This window comes from Cololabis saira, chromosome 5 (genome assembly GCF_033807715.1).
Source record: "Cololabis saira isolate AMF1-May2022 chromosome 5, fColSai1.1, whole genome shotgun sequence".
Taxonomy (NCBI): Eukaryota; Metazoa; Chordata; class Actinopteri; order Beloniformes; family Belonidae; genus Cololabis; species Cololabis saira.
Window position 1 is genome coordinate 2608298 of NC_084591.1, and position 19252 is coordinate 2627549.

At 42.0% G+C, this 19252-nt stretch overlaps 5 non-coding genes across 5 annotated transcripts; all 5 read right to left on the bottom strand.

Moving 5' to 3' along the window:
- Positions 1 to 434: 434 nt before the first annotated feature.
- Positions 435 to 506, bottom strand: trnap-agg (transfer RNA proline (anticodon AGG)). The gene has a single exon. It is a non-coding gene; the product is annotated as a tRNA-Pro (tRNA).
- Positions 507 to 12432: 11926 nt separating this feature from the next.
- Positions 12433 to 12504, bottom strand: trnap-ugg (transfer RNA proline (anticodon UGG)). The gene has a single exon. It is a non-coding gene; the product is annotated as a tRNA-Pro (tRNA).
- Positions 12505 to 17165: 4661 nt separating this feature from the next.
- On the bottom strand, positions 17166 to 17237 carry trnap-agg (transfer RNA proline (anticodon AGG)). The gene has a single exon. It is a non-coding gene; the product is annotated as a tRNA-Pro (tRNA).
- Positions 17238 to 18112: 875 nt separating this feature from the next.
- On the bottom strand, positions 18113 to 18184 carry trnap-agg (transfer RNA proline (anticodon AGG)). Its single transcript has one exon. It is a non-coding gene; the product is annotated as a tRNA-Pro (tRNA).
- Positions 18185 to 19046: 862 nt separating this feature from the next.
- trnap-agg (transfer RNA proline (anticodon AGG)) lies at positions 19047 to 19118 on the bottom strand. Its single transcript has one exon. It is a non-coding gene; the product is annotated as a tRNA-Pro (tRNA).
- Positions 19119 to 19252: the final 134 nt, after the last annotated feature.

A 19252-nucleotide genomic window follows, 5' to 3' on the forward strand; every position in this document is an offset into this window, starting at 1 on the left:
CCCACGCAAGGCATGCTGGGGGTTGTAGTTCATGGCATGGCGGCCTGTTCAAAGAGGCAGTAGCCCGCTTTGAGGCCTGGCAGGAACCTGGTTTCCTGGATGTTCGCTGTCCTGCTTTGATCTGGGGCCATGCAGCGGGGGTCATAAACTCGAGCCAGGCTGCATTGGTCATAAACTGACCAGGAGGTTAGCAGCAGCGGTCATAAAACTCTGACTTCAGGAAGAAGGGCCAAAGTCTGGCTTCACTGGTCTTCATAATCCTGAAATTGTTCATATACATTTATAACAGTCCACATGATCACTGGGTGTGGTCCAACATTGACCATAATACCTTGATAGACAGGTTGAAGAACTTGGCGGGACTTTCTGGCCTGGTTGAAGTCCTATGAGTTTTGCTACTTGGTGGAGAAAACTACAACTTACATAAGTCACTGGGGCTCGTCCGGGAATTGAACCCGGGACCTCTCGCACCCTAAGCGAGAATCATACTACTAGACCAACGAGCCACAATACTCATAACTAGCAACACATAAAATGTTTTTCTAAATTAAAAAACCAAATACCCATGTCACATCATCATCAACATTTAGAAACTCAAGTAGGGCTGTTGACATGTGAGTGTGACTGTGAGACTGTGTTAGATTGGGACCATCTCCATGGAAACAACATCAATTTGATGACTGACTGCATTGCAGAGTACACTAATTTCTGCAACAAAGTTGAGAAAATCAGACAGTCAGTCAGTGTTTCAATGGTAGACACAGGATATATTCCACCTTTTTGTCCAATGAGAGAAACCTGGACAGAATTGTCTCTAATTACTCATAGGAACCTGGCCTACATCATACACCACCTGAATTCCACCACTTGCTGCCTTGATACTCTGGCAACAGGGTTTTTTAAGAGTGTTGCACATTGTATGGCGTCAGAGCTTTCAGACGTTTTGAATAAGTCTCCGCTTCCAGGTATTGTTCCTCTGTGCCAGTCTAGAGAGTCACTTACGAACAGCTATAGGCCCGTATAAAACCTCCCCTTTCTTAGTAAAATCATAGAAAAAGCTGTTTTTCAAGGTGTGTACAAACTCCTAGCATTAAATAAGTGTTTTGATGTTTTCCAGTCAAGTTTCCACATCCCAGCACTAAGACAGTTCTAGTTCAAGTCCGTAATGACATCTGCTCCAATACGGATAGTGGCAACATTTCAATCGTGGTGTCACAGTGCTGCATTTGACAAGGTTGACCATAATACCTTGATAGACCGGTTGAAGAACTAGGTGGGACTTTCTGGCCTGGTTGAAGTCCTATGAGTTCTGCTACTTGGTGGAGAAAACTACAACTTACATAAGTCACTGGGGCTCGTCCGGGAATTGAACCCGGGACGTCTCGCACCCTAAGCGCGAATCATACTACTAGACCAACGAGCCACAAAACTCATAACTAGCAACACATAAAAAGTTTTTCTAAATTAAAAAACCAAAGACCCAAGTCACATCATCATCAACATTTAGAAACTCAAGTAGGGCTGTTGACATGTGAGTGTGACTGTGAGACTGTGTTAGATTGGGACCATCTCCATGGAAACAACATCAATTCGATGACTGACTGCATTGCAGAGCACACTAATTTCGGCGACAAAGTTGAGAAAGTCAGACAGTCAGTCAGTGTTTCAATGGTAGTCACAGGATATATATTCCACCTCTGTGTCCAATGAGAGAAACCTGGACACAGTCGTCTCTAATTACTCATAGGAACCTGGCTGACATCATACACCACCTGAATTCCACCACTTGCTGCCTTGATACTCTGGCAACAGCGTTTTTTAAGAGTGTTGCACATTGTAGGCCTATGGCCTCAGAGCTTTCCGACGTTTTGAATAAGTCTCAGCGTTCAGGTATTGTTCCTCTGTGCCAGTCTAGAGAGTCACTTATGAACAGCTATAGGCCCGTATAAAACCTCCCCTTTCTTAGTTAAATCTTAAAAAAAGCTGTTTTTCAACGTGTGTACAAACTCCTAACATTATAGAAGTGTTTTGATGTTCTCCAGTCAAGTTTCCACATCCCAGCACTAAGACGGTTCTAGTTCAAGTCCGTAATGACATCTGCTCCAATAGGGATAGTGGCAACATTTCAATCGTGGTGTCACAGTGCTGCATTTACATGGTTGACCATAATGCCTTGATAGACAGGTTGAAGAACTAGGTGGGACTTTCTGGCCTGGTTGAAGTCCTATGAGTTTTGCTACTTGGTGGAGAAAACTACAACTTACATAAGTCACTGGGGCTTTTCCGGGAACTGAACCCGGACCTCTCGCACCCAAAGCGAGAATCATACTACTAGACCAACGAGACTCAGAACTCATAACTGGCAACGCATAAAATGTTTTTCTAAATTAAAAAACCAAAAACCCATGTCACATCATCATCAACATTTAGAAACTCAAGTAGGGCTGTTGACATGTGAGTTTGACTGTGAGACTGTGTTAGATTGGGACCGTCTCCATGGAAACAACATCAATTCGATGACTGACTGCATTGCAGAGTACACTAATTTCTGCGACAATGTTGAGAAAATCAGACAGTCAGTCAGTGTTTCAATGGTAGACACAGAATATATTTCGTCTCCGTGTCCAATGAGAGAAACCTGGACACAATTCTCTCTAATTACTCATAGGAACCTGGCTGACATCATATTCCACCACTTGCTGCCTTGATACTCTGGCAACAGGGCTTTTTAAGAGTGTTGCACATTGTATGGCCTCAGAGCTTTCAGACGTTTTGAATAAGTCTCAGCTTTCAGGTATTGTTCCTCTGTGCTAGTCTAGAGAGTCACTTATGAACAGGTATAGGCCCGTATAAAACCTCCCCTTTCTTAGTAAAATCATAGAAAAAGCTGTTTTTCAACGTGTGTACAAACTCCTAACATTAAATAAATGTTTTGATGTTCTCCAGTCAAGTTTCCACATCCCAGCACTGAGACAGTTCTAGTTCAAGTCCGTAATGACATCTGCTCCAATACGGATAGTGGCAACATTTCAATCTTGGTGTCACAGTGCTGCATTTGACTTGGTTGACCACAATACCTTGATAGACAGGTTGAAGAACTAGGTAGGACTTTCTGGCCTGGTTGAAGTCCTATGAGTTTTGCTACTTGGTGGAGAAAACTACAACTTACATAAGTCACTGGGGCTCGTCCGGGAATTGAACACGGGACCTCTCGCACCCTAAGCGAGAATCATACTACTAGACCAACGAGCCACAAAACTCATAACTAGCAACACATAAAATGTTTTTCTAAATTAAAACACCAAAGACCCATGTCACATCATCATCAACATTTAGAAACTCAAGTAGGGCTGTTGACATGTGAGTGTGACTGTGAGACTGTGTTACATTGGGACCATCTCAATGGAAACAACATCAATTCGATGACTGACTGCATTGCACAGTACACTAATTTCTGTGACAAAGTTGAGAAAATCAGACAGTCAGTCAGTGTTTCAATGGTAGACACAGGATATATATTCCACCTCTGTGTCCAATGAGAGAAACCTGGACACAGTTGTCTCTAATTACTCATAGGAACCTGGCTGACATCATACACCACCTGAATTCCACCACTTGCTGCCTTGATACTCTGGCAACAGCGTTTTTTAAGAGTGTTGCACATTGTATGGCCTCAGAGCTTTCCGACGTTTTGAATAAGTCTTAGCGTTCAGGTATTGTTCCTCTGTGCCAGTCTAGAGAGTCACTTATGAACAGCTATAGGCCCGTATAAAACTTCCCCTTTCTTAGAAAAATCATAAAAAAGCTGTTTTTCAACGTGTGTACAAACTCTTAACATTAAATAAGTGTTGTGATGTTCTCCAGTCAAGTTTCCACATCCCAGCACTAAGACAGTTCTAGTTCAAGTCCGTAATGACATCTGCTCCAATATGGATAGTGGCAACATTTCAATCGTGGTCTCACAGTGCTGCATTTGACATGGTTGACCATAATACCTTGATAGAACGGTTGAAGAACTTGGTGGGACTTTCTGGCCTGGTAGAAGTCCTATGAGTTTTGCTACTTGGTGGAGAAAACTACAACTTACATAAGTCACTGGGGCTCGTCCGGGAATTGAACCCAGGACCTCTCGCACCCTAAGCGGGAATCATACTACTAGACCAACGAGCCTCAAAACTCATAACTAGCAACACATACAACGTTTTTCTAACTTAAAAAAACAAAGACCCATGTCACATCATCAACATTTAGAAACTCAAGTAGGGCTGTTGACATGTGAGTGTGACTGTGAGACTGTGTTAGATTGAGACCATCTCCATGGAAACAACATCAATTTGATGACCGACTGCATTCCAGAGTACACTAATTTCTGCGACAAAGTTGAGAAAATCAGACTGTCAGTCAGTGTTTCAATGGTAGACACAGGATATATTTCGCCTCTGTGTCCAATGAGAGAAACCTGGACACAATTCTCTCTAATTACTCATAGGAACCTGGCTGACATCATACACCACCTGAATTCCACCACTTGCTGCCTTGATACTCTGGCAACAGGGTTTTTTAAGAGTGTTGCACATTGTATGGCCTCAGAGCTTTCAGACGTTTTGAATAAGTCTCAGCGTTCAGGTATTGTTCCTCTGTGCCAGTCTAGAGAGTCACTTATGAACAGCTAAAGGCCCGTATAAAACATCCGCTTTTTTAGTAACATCATAGAAAAGGCTGTTTTTCAAGGTGTGTACAAACTCCTTACATTAAATAAGTGTTTTGATGTTCTCCAGTCAAGTTTCCACATCCCAGCACAAAGACAGTTGTAGTCCGTAATGACATCTGCTCCAATACGGATAGTGGCAACATTTCAATCGTGGTGTCACAGTGCTGCATTTGACATGGTTGACAATAACACCTTGATAGACCGGTTAAAGAACTAGGTGGGACTTTCTGGCCTGGTTGAAGTCCTATGAGTTTTGCTACTTGGTGGAGAAAACTACAACTTACATAAGTCACTGGGGCTCGTCCGGGAATTGAACCCGGGACCTCTCGCACCCTAACCGAGAATTATGCTACTAGACCAACGAGCCACAAACCACATAATTGGCAACACATACAACGTTTTTCTAACTTAAAAAAACAAAGACCCATGTCAGATCATCATCAACATTTAGAAACTCAAGTAGGGCTGTTGACATGTGAGTGTGACTGTGTTAGATTGGGACCATCTCCATGTCTGCAGGATGAAGGAGAGGGGCCTTATGGTGGATTCTGGCGCAACAAGGCACATCGTGACAGACATCACCAGATTTGAGTTTTTCGACGCGAGCTTCAAGCCACAGAGTCACGTTCTGGAGTTGGCTGATGGGGTGAAAACCAGCAGAGTTGCGGAGAAAAAGGGTACTGCCAAGTTTCATCTGAGAGACATCAACGGGAGAGTTGTGGATGTGCTGCTGACGGACACGCTGTATGTCCCGTCGTTTACGCAGGACACATTCTCCGTCAAAGCGGCAACTGCCCAGGGAGCAACGGTAATCTTCAAAGAAGGTCAGAACAGACTCATTCACAAAAATGGTGCAGTTTTTGACATTCATGTGTGTGACAGACTGTTTTATCTGAAAACAGTTAAGGACCTAAATTATGTTTGCGATGGTTGCTATGACATCCAGACGTGGCATGAAATTTTAGGCCATTGTAATTACGATGATGTGTTGAGTCTGGAGAGTGTTGCAAAGGGTGTGAAAATTAAGAACAAATCTGAAAAGTCTGAAATGAAATGTGAAGTGTGTATTCAAGGAAAATTTGCACAGAGCCGAAATCGAGAACCAGATGAAAAAACAAAGGGTGTTCTAGAACTAGTACATGCAGACCTGGCAGGACCAGTACAGCCTGTAGCAAAAGATGGATTTAGATATGCTTTAGCGTTTACTGATGACTATTCTGGTGCCATCTTTACTTATTTCTTAAAAGCCAAGAGTGATGCTGTTAAAGGTACAGAAAAGTTTATTGCTGATGTTGCACCTTATGGTTAAATTAAAGCTTTAAGATCAGATAATGGAACTGAATTTACATCATGTGATTTTCAGTCACTGCTCAGCAGAAATTCCATTAGACATGAAAGATCAGCCCCTCATTCCCCCCATCAGAATGGGACAGCTGAAAGAAGTTGGAGGACTTTATTTGAGATGGCCCGGTGCATGTTAATTGGGAGTAATTTACCAAAAGAGTTGTGCCGATAGGAAACCATAACGGAGGAAATAACTCAGCCACAATCATCCACTTTGTTTGACTGGCACATGCTGCTTTCTCAGGAGCAAGCCAGAGTCATTTATTGACAATCATAAATCAAGAACACCTGTGTGACTCCACCCACTTCCGGTTAGTCTGGTCAATACAAGAACATAAACAAAAACATCCAACAAAACGCCCGTATAAAACATCTGCTTTCTTAGTAAAATCATAGAAAAGGCTGTTTTATACCCCCAGTCAATTGTTTGTGTGTCTGCATGTGAGCTCTGAATTTTTTTTTTATCTTTATTTTACCTTGTCGAAATGCCGCCTAAGAAGACCCTCACGGCAGAGGAAGGCGAGGGAATTAAGTCGACACTGGAGTTTTTGGCGGAGGAGATCTCTACCATTAAACAACAGCAGCAAACCATACTAGACTTGGTGCTGGAGGTAAAGCTGCTAAAACAACAGAACCAGGAGAAGGACCGGAGAATTGCCCTCCTGGAGAACCGAGTCTCGGATTTGGAACAATACAGCAGGATAAACGATGTTATTGTTACCGGACTCAAACTCAAACCCAGGTCGTATGCCATGGCGGGGGCGGCGGCTGCTAATGGGGGAGAGAACAGCGAACGGGAGGCCAACTCGGTGGAGCAACAGGTAGCTGCATTTTTCCACTCAAAAGAGATCAACTTTAATTGCAACAACATTGAGGCTTGTCACACGCTGCCGAAGAGGAACGACAAGAAAGAGAAAACCAACACAGCCATCATCATGAGATTCGTCAACCGAAAACAGAAAATTGCCTTGATGAAACAAAGAAAGAAGCTGTATGGAACCGACGTTTTTCTCAATGAACATCTCACCAAGCGCAACGCTGACATCGCCAAGAAAGCCCGAGTCATGAAGAAGGAGGACAAGATACAAGCCACATGGAGCACCAACTGCAAAGTATACATCAAGCTCAACGGACCACCGGAGGAAGCAAAGGTACAATGCATACGAAGCATGGAGGACTTGGACAGGCTATAATGGCTTCATGGACGGAATCAAGGTACTCCATACTCAACATACGTGACATAATCATCTTTAAATCATGGCACACACATAAATAACTCATTCATCTATCACAAGAGACAATGAACAGTTAAGGCAAATGATTATGGACTGCGACACGCTGGAACTTAAAACATGTGAATATACTGACCATAAGCAACTGGACATAGAAAATGACATTGACCCGGACAATCATTTTTTTTCCAACATCAATGACAACTGTTACTATTATACTGATGAACAATATAACCAGACAATCAAGGCTGCTGGACAATTATCAATAATCCACTTTAATAGCAGAAGCATGTATACTAACTTCACAAAAATCAAACAGTACTTAAGTCGCTTCACACAACCATTCAACATAATTACCATATCAGAAACGTGGATTGACGAGGAAAAAGGTGTGGACTTTGGGTTAGAGGGTTATGAATTTAATTATATAAATAGGAAATGCAAAGGTGGAGGAGGAGTAGCTGTCTATGTAGATAGTAACTTGAACTATAAGGTGATAGAAAATATGACAACTGTGATTGATAATTTAGTAGAATGTTTAACAGTTGAAATATGTATGGAGAATAGTAAAAATGTATTGATTAGTTGTATATATAGAGCACCAGATACTAGTATTGAGGTTTTTAATGCCTGGGTAGAAGAAATGTATACATTAAATAATCAAAAAGTACTATTTATATCTGGTGATACTAATATTGATCTTTTGAAATCAAGCAATCATAGAATGACAGAGGCATTTATTAACACAGTTTTGGATGTTTAGGTTTACATCCAAACATTACTAGACCCAGTAGGATTACATCCCATAGTACTACATTAATAGATAATATATTTACTAATGATATATATAATAAAACAAGGAGCGGGTTATTAATTACAGTTTTTTCTGAATCCTTAAGTACATTTTTTGCAACATTGGCTATTTTTGCTAAACTCTACACACAAATGAGAAAACCTTTCACCAAATTATCAAAACTTTATAGTTCTCTTGCAAAATCAAACACAGTTTGATTAACTCTACACACCTTAGTAAAAATGGTGTTTTCATATCAGACAGTAAACACATGCCATCATTTACTAAGCACATAATTAGCCAACTACACACTAATGGTATGAATACAAAACACATCTGGCTTTTTTCTTTTTCTGTGCACAAGGTGGCTAGGTCAGTTTGAGGTCATACTTTTGTCATAGTTCTGTAAACACACAGGGATCCAAACTTCGAGTATTGGTGTTTATTCACACTCGTCAAAACAAAGACACAGCACAGAACACAAAATAATACATTCACAAACAAAAGACAATCAGCCTACATCATGCCGTCTCTCTGGGTCCGGCTACAAAATCTCATCCACATGGCATGCGATGTCCTCCAGTCCAAGGCACCGGCGAAAATACCTCCTTGTATGCCGTATCCAGGCCTGACATGATGCCTGCTCAATATCTCCACATGCCTCCTCCATTGCTTGTAAAAGGGCTGTGTGTTGATGGGGAAGGCGGTCGTGGACTTTCCAGCGCCGGGCAGAAAAGAACTCTTCAATTGGATTTACAGTAAGAATGGAGATTATGGGGGGAGGTTGAGTGCCATGAAGAGTGGGTGATCAGTAAACCAGTTGCGGACCAAAGCAGCCCTATGGAAACTAACATTGTCCCATATGATGACATATCAGGTCTGCTCTGGCCCTTCTTCTTCCCCCTCCTCGTCCTCCTCTTGCTGCTCCTAGTCCTCTTCCTCTAACTTCCTCTAAACCTCTTGCTTCTTCACCTCCACGTCCTCTTCCTCGGCCTCCTCTGATTCTTACTCTTCTTGCTCCTTCCATTGTGCTCCACACAGACAGCTTACCTGTGGCTTATTTATAGTGCTTAGGCTGATTGCAAAGTGAACTAATTCTCTAAAATTGTTTTCACATGTGAAAGTGTGCCAGACAGTTGGCAAAATAGTGTAAATAATAGCCATACATGTGTATAATTTTGCTAGGAGTGTTTTGGAAATTTGGCAATTGAGTGTAAGCAGTGAATTGTGCCTACAGTTTTGAAAAGTGTGTGTTACAAAATTACAAACTGAGTGCAAAGCAGTATTTGTGCTTTTAATTTCACTAACTCAGTGAGTGGTTTTGCTATGTGTGTTAATAGTTTTAGAAATTGTGCTACAAGAACATAATTAGCGCCTAAGCTTTCAGAAAAAACTGTAATGATATAAGTGATCATTTACCTGTGTTTACTCTATATGACTGCAATTGTAAAAAAAATGTGTTAGAACCCAAGCTGCAATTTAGAAGAGTAAAAACAGAGGAAGCCATCAATGCACTTAAAAATGACTTAAATGCACAGGATTGGGAATCTATATATACAGAAAATGATATTGATAGAACATATGACAATTTCTTAAGAATATTTAAAATAATATATGATAAGAACTGTCCAATAAAACAGTATAACAGAAAACATAATTATATAGATCAACCGTGGATCACTAAAGGACTGCAAAATGCATGCAAAAAGAAAAACACATTGTATAGAGAATTTATTAAAAGAAGAACTAAGGAGGCAGAAGATAAATATAAAAAATATAAAAACAAGTTAACTAATATTATAAAGAGATGCAGGAAGGATTATTATAGCAAACTATTAGATAACAATAAAAATAATATTAAAGGAATATGGAATATATTAAATAGTATTATTAAAAATATAAGGCTAATATCTGGACAGGTGAATTACCCACAATATTTTATTGATAAGGACACTAATAATTATAATATGGATGAGGTACTAAACAGCTTTAATAACTTCTTTGTGAATGTAGGACCAACATTGGCTGAGAATATTCCTGATCCTGTGACATCTGAAGAATACACTGACAATATTATAGAAAGAAATCCATGTTCAATGTTTCTTACAGCAGTAGAGGAGAGTGAAATTATAGATATTGTTGATAACTGTAGTAATAAAATGTCCACTGACTGTAATGATATAGATATGAAACTAGTAAAGAAGATAATCAAAGAGATTTCTAAACCACTAACATACATTTGCAATTTATCATTTCAAACCGGTAAATTTCCCGATGGCATGAAAATAGCTAAAGTGATACCAATATTTAAAGCTGGGGACAGACACAACTTCACGAATTATAGACCTGTTTCTTTACTTCCTCAAGTCTCCAAAATTTTAGAAAAACTTTTCAACAATAGATTAGATGCATTCATTGAAAACACTGTCTACTCAGTGACAGTCAATACGGATTTAGAGCAAACAGATCAACAGCTATGGCATTGATGGATTCTATTGAGGAAATAACGAATTCTATAGATGCATATAATTATGTAGCTGGGGTATTTATAGATCTTAAAAAAGCATTTGATACTATTAATCATGATATATTATTTAATAAATTAGAATGATATGGGATTAGAGGAATAGTGTTAAATTGGGTGCAAAGCTATTTAAGTGATAGGAAACAATTTGTGAAGTTGGGTGAGTCTGTGTCTACATGCTTGAGCATTGCTTGTGGGGTCCCACAGGGGTCAGTACTGGGTCCGAAATTGTTTATTTTGTATATAAATGATATGTGTGATGTATCTAATATCTTCAAAATGGTAGTTTTTGCAGATGACACAAATATATTTTGTTCTGGAAAAAACTTACAGGAGCTATTGGACAAGGTTACATCTGAATTATATAAGTTAAAAAGGTGGTTTGATAAAAATAAATTGTCGTTAAATCTGGCTAAAACTAAACTAATGTTATTTAGTAATTATAAGATAGATAATCAGGTAAAAATACAGTTAGATGGTGTTGAAATTGAGAGAGTTTCAGAAAACAAATTTCTTGGGGTAATAATTGATGATAAAATTAGCTGGAAATCTCATATAAAATATATACATAATAAATTATCTAGAAGTGTCTCAGTTTTAAATAAAGCTAAGTACTTATTAAATTATAACTCACTACGCATGCTATACTGTTCCCTGGTTTTGCCATACTTGAACTACTGTACAGAGGTCTGGGGAAATACTTATAAATCATCACTGAATGTATTAACTATACTCCAAAAACGAGCTATAAGAATAATACACAATTCTGGATATAGAGATCATACTAATAGATTATTTTCAAATTCATATCTTTTAAAATTTAAAGATATTATTGAATATAAAACTGCCTTGATAATGTATAAAGCAAGACACAATCAACTCCCTAGGAATATTCAGGGGATGTTCTCTGATAGAGAAGGGGGGTATAATTTAAGGGGGGAATTAAATCTAAAAACCAGAGTGGCTCGGACAACACTTAAAACCTTCTCTATTTCAGTATGCGGAGTCAAGCTATGGAACAGTATAGATGTAGAACTCAAGCAATGCTCAAGTATGAACCAGTTCAAAAAAAGATATAAAGAATGCATTATTATGAGATATAGACAGGAAGAGTTACATTAAAAAAATAGCGTGTTAGATAGTTGAATTTGTATGATGTATGTATGTTGACCAGTATATGATATATGCCAAAGGAAGGTTCTAGTTAAATGTATAATATATAAAGTATAATGTATTGCTCCATGGTGTATATTGAGTATTATAATGTATGGAGAATATGAATATGTGTATGTATGTATGTATGTATGTATGTATGTATGTATGTATGTATGTATGTATGTATGTATGTATGTATGTATGTATGTATGTATGTATGTATGTATGTATGTACGGTAGGTGTATGTATGTATGTATGTATGTATGTGTATATGTATACGTATACGGCTTAATTTAGGGTGGCGAATTATATTTTGTGTTGTAAATAACCGGGGCAGGGCTAAATAAGTTTTTTTAACTTCTCCCTGCTCCATTTCGAGCATGTAAAAAAAGAAAAAGAAAAAAAAAAAAAAAAAAGCCAGTGAGGCATGTTTTTGTTTATGATTGTTATGATTTCTATTATACTGTATTTATCATGATTATTATTTAACTATTGTTCTTTGGTTTAAATATATATTTTTTAGCATGTTCGAAATAAAGTTTTTCATTCATTCATTCATACCATAATACCTTGATAGACCGGTTGAAGAACTAGCTGGGACTTTCTGGCCTGGTTGAAGTCCTATGAGTTTTGCTACTTGGTGGAGAAAACTACAACTTACATAAGTCACTGGGGCTCGTCCGGGAATTGAACCCGGGACCTCTCGCACCCAAAGCGAGAATCATACTACTAGATCAACGAGCCACAAAACTCATAACTAGCAACACATAAAATGTTTTTCTAAATTAAAAAAACAAAAACCCATGTCACATCATTCTCAACATTTAGAAACTCAAGTAGGGCTGTTGACATGTGAGTGTGACTGTGAGACTGTGTTAGATTGGGACCGTCTCCATGGAAACAACATCAATTCGATGACTGACTGCATTGCAGAGTACACTAATTTCTGCGACAATGTTGAGAAAATCAGACAGTCAGTCAGTGTTTCAATGGTAGACACAGAATATATTTTGTCTCCGTGTCCAATGAGAGAAACCTGGACACAATTCTCTCTAATTACTCATAGGAACCTGGCTGACATCATACACCACCTGAATTCCACCACTTGCTGCCTTGATAATAATAATAATAATAATACATTTTATTTATATAGCGCTTTTCAGGGCACTCAAAGACGCTTTACATTAAAACAAAACACATAATACAATTTACAATTACACAGGACAGTACATAAGGACACAACATGAGACAGGACATTAATCACACATTAAAAGCAGTTCTGTAAAGGTGGGTTTTGAGATGGGATTTGAATGCTGGGAGGTCTGTACAGTCACGGATGTTTTTGGGGAGGGAGTTCCAGAGGGTGGGTGCAGCGATGGAGAAGGCCCTGTCGCCCCAGGTCCGGTGCTTGGTTCTGACAGGAAGGGACAGGAGGTTGGTAGTACCAGTTATAGTACCAGTTATAGTACCAGTAGTACCAGTTATAGTACCAGGTCCTGGTTGGTTCTGACTGGAAGGGACAGGAGGTTGGCGTCAGAGGAGCGGAGGCTGCGGGAGGGAGTGTAGCGGTGGAGCAAGTCGGTGAGGTAGCAGGGGGCCTGGTTGTGGAGGGCTTTGTGGGTGAGGAGAAGGATTTTGAAGTGGATCCGTTGAGGGATGGGGAGCCAGTGGAGCTTCTGGAGGACTGGGGTGATGTGGTCTCTGGAGCGGGTGTGGGTGAGCAGGCGGGCGGCAGAGTTTTGAATGTATTGGAGTTTATTGAGGACCTTGGAAGTTGAACCGTAGAGGATGCTGTTGCAGTAGTCGAGTCTTGAGGTGATGAAGGCGTGGATCAAGGTTTCAGCGGTAGAGAAGGAGAGTGATGGACGGAGACGGGCAATATTTTTGAGGTGGAAGAAAGCAGTCCTTGTGATGTGGTTGACATGGTGTTGGAAGGAGAGGTTGTTGTCCAGGATAACTCCGAGGTTGCGGATGTGAGTGGAGGGAGACAGAATGGAGTTGTCCATGGTGAGGGTGAAGTTGTGAGCGGTTTTGGTGAGGGATTTTGGGCCAATGATGAGCATTTCCGATTTGTTGTAGTTGAGTTGGAGGAAGTTCGAGTGCATCCATGATTTGATTTCAGCGAGGCAGTTGGTCAGGGTAGAGTGGGTTGCAAAGGTGAGGGATTTGGTGGAGATGTACAGTTGGACGTCGTCGGCGTAGCAGTGGAAGTGGAGGCGGTGGCGGCGGATGATGTTGCCAAGGGGGAGCATGTAGAGGATGAAGAGTAGAGGACCAAGCACCGAACCCTGGGGGACGCCTTGTGACAGAGGGGCAGTGGAGGAGGAGCAGTTGTTGATGCTGATGAATTGATGTCTGTTGGTGAGATAGGATTTTAACCAGGAGAGGGCGGATCCGGTGATGTAGAGAGATGATTCCAGGCGGGAAAGGAGGATGGTGTGACTGATGGTGTCGAAGGCTGCTGTGAGGTCCAGGAGAAGGAGAATGCTGAGGTTGCCGGAGTCGGAGGAGAGAAGGAGGTCATTGGTGACTTTGATGAGGGCTGTTTCTGTGCTGTGACGTGAGCGGAAACCAGATTGAAATGTTTCAAACAGATCATTGGAGGTGAGGTGGGTCTTGAGCTGAGTGGCGACGGCACGTTCCAGAATTTTTGACAGGAAAGGGAGGTTGGAAATGGGCCGGAAGTTGTTCATGGTGTCAGGGTTGAGTCCAGGTTTTTTGAGGATGGGGGTGACAGCTGCCAGTTTGAGGGTGTCCGGGACTGATCCAGAGCTGAAGGAGGAGTTGACGATGTTGATGATGAGTGGGGAGATGGCTGGGAGACAGTTTTTTATAAATGTGGATGGGATGGGGTCCAGAGCACAGGAAGAGGTTTTCATGCCCATCATGACTGTAGAAAGAGACGCTGAAGACATGGGAGAGAAGTGAGACAGGGGCTGAGAGGTGGAGGGGGGGGAAACAGGTGGGGAGGTGGAGGGGGTGGAGGAGGTGGTCAGGTTACTGTAGATGGTCTGGATTTTGGATTGAAAAAATGAGAGGAAGTCGTTGCACTTAGAGACTGTGAAGGAGTTGGAGATGTTGTCATTGGGTTTGAGAAGTTTGTTGATTGTGGAGAAGAGAGCCTTTGGGTTGGAGGAGTCGGAATGGATGATGTTGGAGAAGTAGGTGGAGCGAGCTGAGTTGAGGGCATCCTTGTATTGGTGGAGATGATCAGAGTAGGCGAGTTGATGAACAGTTAATCCAGATTTCTTGCAGAGTCGCTCGAGTTGACGTTTACGGGATTTCAGTTTGCGGAGTTCAGGGGTGTACCAGGGTGCTGAGCGTGCGAAAGAGACTGTTTTGGTTTTGATGGGAGCCAGTTGATCAAGACAGGAGGAGAGTGTATGATTGTAGTAATCCACGAGGTCCGAGGGGTTGTCGGGTGACGGGGGAGGGGAGGCGGACATCTGAGTGGCAAGAGAGGCTGAGAGGGCAGAGGGGGAGATGGATCTGATGTTGCGGAAGGATATTTTGCGTGCTTCTTTGGGAGTGGGGATGGGGATGTTGATGTCCATGGTGATTGCCAGGTGATCAGACACGTGGAGGTTGAGGCTGGAGAGCTGATTTATGGTGAGGCCGGTGGAGCAGACGAGATCGAGGGTGTGGCCGCGGGCGTGAGTGGGGAAGTCGACGTGTTGAGTGAAGTTGAGGCAGTGTAGCAGGTCCAGGAATTCAGCAGCAGGTTTACAGTTTGCATCGTTGATGTGGAAGTTGAAGTCACCCAGGAGGAGAACAGAGGGAGAGATGGAGCAGAGCTGGGTCAGAAAATCCGAGAGATCCGAGAGAAAGGAGGGGTTTGGTTTGGGGGGGCGATAAATGACGGCGGTGACAAGAGGAGTGGGGCCAGGTAGTTTGAAGGCAGCGTGCTCAAATGACGGAATGACAGGAATGGGGATGGAGGTTGCTTTAATGTCCTTTCTGTATATTGCTGCAACACCGCCCCCCCGCCCCTCAGCGCGAGCTTGTTCCATGTAGGTGAAGTTGGGGGGAGTGGCCTGATTTAGTGAGAAATAGTCCAGGGGTTTGTGCCAGGTTTCTGTTAGACAGAGGAAATCCAGATTATTGTCCGTTATAAATTCATTCAGCAGCAGGCTTTTGTTGTTGAGTGAGCGGGCGTTGAACAGAGCCAGTTTCAGGTGGTGTTGCTTTGTGATTGGCTGAGAGGACTGAGGAAGTGGACGGAGATTGGACAGATTCTGTTTGTTGTGATGACGTAACGAAGTTGCGGGACGGCAGGAGGACCAGAAGGAAGGAATGGAGTTTGGCGACGTGAAGTTGTATGAAAACATGCGTCCTGAGCGGCTGTGCGGAGGATGGTTTTGCCAGAGTGGACCAGGCGTCGGACGCGGGTGGTGGGCCGCGGCGGAGTGGAGCGGCGGCATGGTCCCGGTGGAGCGCGGTAGCTGGAAGCTAACGAGAGCTAGCGTCGAGGAGCCGAGGGTCCGGGTGTAGAGGAGCGACGAGAACCCCAGGAATATCCACAGGATTAGCCACAGCATGCTACATCCAGCAGGTAAGCTTGTTGAGGTGGAGATGGTGGTGGCTGAGGACGGAAAACAGCGGTGACCAGTAACGAGTAATGGCAGAGTAGCGAGCAGCTAGCTAGTTGCTTTAGCCAGTGGTTCAGAGCAAAACTTACTCGCGAGGGCTCCAAGAGGAGCCCACAGCGGAGAGAAGACACAGACAGTTGCGGTGTACACGGGAGAAGTAAAAGTTGTATCAAAACTTACCGGCAGAGGCCCAAATACTGGGCCTGCTGCGTTGGAAATGCTTCGGTAAGTTTGACGTGAGCGGGTGCCAGGGATACACAGACCACGGTTCTGCTGCGGAGTCAGGAGGACCAGGATATTAATGAGTATGTTGATACTCTGGCAACAGGGCTTTTTAAGAGTGTTGCACATTGTATGGCCTCAGAGCTTTCAGACGTTTTGAATAAGTCTCAGCATTCAGGTATTGTTCCTCTGTTCCAGTCTAGAGAGTCACTTATGAACAGCTATAGGCCCAAATAAAACCTCCCCTTTCTTAGTAAAATCGTAGAAAAAGCTGTTTTTCAACGTGTGTACAAACTCTTAACATTAAATAAGTGTTTTGATGTTCTCCAGTTAAGTTTCCAAATCCCAGCATTAAGACAGTTCTAGTTCAAGTCCGTAATGACATCTGCTCTAATACGGATAGTGGCAACATTTCAATCGTGGTGTCACAGTGCTGCATTTGACTTGGTTGACCATAATACCTTGATAGACCGGTTGAAGAACTCGGTGGGACTTTCTGGCTGGTTGAAGAACTAGGTGTGACTTTCTGGCCTGGTTGAAGTCCTATGAGTTTTGCTACTTGGTGGAGAAAACTACAACTTACATAAGTCACTGGGGCTCATCCGGGAATTGAACCCGGGACCTCTCGCACCCTAAGCGAGAATCATACTACTAGACCAACGAGCCACAAAACTCATAACTAGCAACACATAAAATGTTTTTCTAAATTAAAAAACCAAAGACCCATGTCACATCATCATAAACATTTAGAAACTCAAGTAGGGCTGTTGACATGTGAGTGTGACTGTGAGACTGTGTTAGATTGGGACCATCTCCATGGAAACAACATCAATTCGATGACTGACTGCATTGCAGAGTACACTAATTTTTGTGACAAAGTTGAGAAAATCAGACAGTCAGTCAGTGTTTCAATGGTAGACACGGGATATATTCCACCTCTGTGTCCAATGAGAGAAACCTGGACACAATTTTCTCTAATTACTCATAGGAACCTGGCTGAAATCATACACCACCTGAATTCCACCACTTGCTGCCTTGATACTCTGGCAACAGGGTTTTTTAAGAGTGTTGCACATTGTATGGCCTCAGAGCTTTCAGACGTTTTGAATAAGTCTCAGCATTCAGGTATTGTTCCTCTGTTCCAGTCTAGAGAGTCACTTATGAACAGCTATAGGCCCAAATAAAACCTCCCCTTTCTTAGTAAAATCGTAGAAAAAGCTGTTTTTCAACGTGTGTACAAACTCTTAACATTAAATAAGTGTTTTGATGTTCTCCAGTCAAGTTTCCAAATCCCAGCATTAAGACAGTTCTAGTTCAAGTCCGTAATGACATCTGCACTAATACGGATAGTGGCAACATTTCAATCGTGGTGTCACAGTGCTGCATTTGACTTGGTTGACCATAATACCTTGATAGACCAGTTGAAGAACTCGGTGGGACTTTCTGGCTGGTTGAAGAACTAGGTGTGACTTTCTGGCCTGGTTGAAGTCCTATGAGTTTTGCTACTTGGTGGAGAAAACTACAACTTACATAAGTCACTGGGGCTCGTCCGGGAATTGAACCCGGGACCTCTCGCACCCTAAGCGAGAATCATACTACTAGACCAACGAACCACAAAACTCATAACTAGCAACACATAAAATGTTTTTCTAAATTAAAAAACCAAAGACCCATGTCACATCATCATAAACATTTAGAAACTCAAGTAGGGCTGTTGACATGTGAGTGTGACTGTGAGACTGTGTTAGATTGGGACCATCTCCATGGAAACAACATCAATTCGATGACTGACTGCATTGCAGAGTACACTAATTTTTGTGACAAAGTTGAGAAAATCAGACAGTCAGTCAGTGTTTCAATGGTAGACACAGGATATATTCCACCTCTGTGTCCAATGAGAGAAACCTGGACACAATTTTCTCTAATTACTCATAGGAACCTGGCTGAAATCATACACCACCTGAATTCCACCACTTGCTGCCTTGATACTCTGGCAACAGGGTTTTTTAAGAGTGTTGCACATTGTATGGCCTCAGAGCTTTCAGACGTTTTGAATAAGTCTCAGTGTTCAGGTATTGTTCCTCTGTGCCAGTCTAGAGAGTCACTTATGAACAGCTATAGGCCCGTATAAAACCTCCCCTTTCTTAGTAAAATCATAGAAAAAGCTGTTTTTCAAGGTGTGTACAAACTCCTAACATTAAATAAGTGTTTTGATGTTCTCCAGTCAAGTTTCCACATCCCAGCACTAAGACAGTTCTAGTTCAAGTCCGTAATGACATCTGCGCCAATAGGGATAGTGGCAACATTTCAATCATGGTGTCACAGTGCTGCATTTGACATGGTTGACCATAATGCCTTGATAGACCGGTTGAAGAACTCGGTGGGACTTCCTGGCCTGGTTGAAGTCCTATGAGTTTTGAAGTCCTATGAGTTTTGCTACTTGGTGGAGAAAACTACAACTTACATAAGTCACTGGGGCTCGTCCGGGAATTGAACCCGGGACCTCTCGCACCCTAAGCGAGAATCATACTACTAGACCAACGAGCCACATAACTCATAACTAGCAACACATAAAATGTTTTTCTAAATTAAAACACCAAAGACCCATGTCACATCATCATCAACATTTAGAAACTCAAGTAGGGCTGTTGACATGTGAGTGTGACTGTGAGACTGTGTTA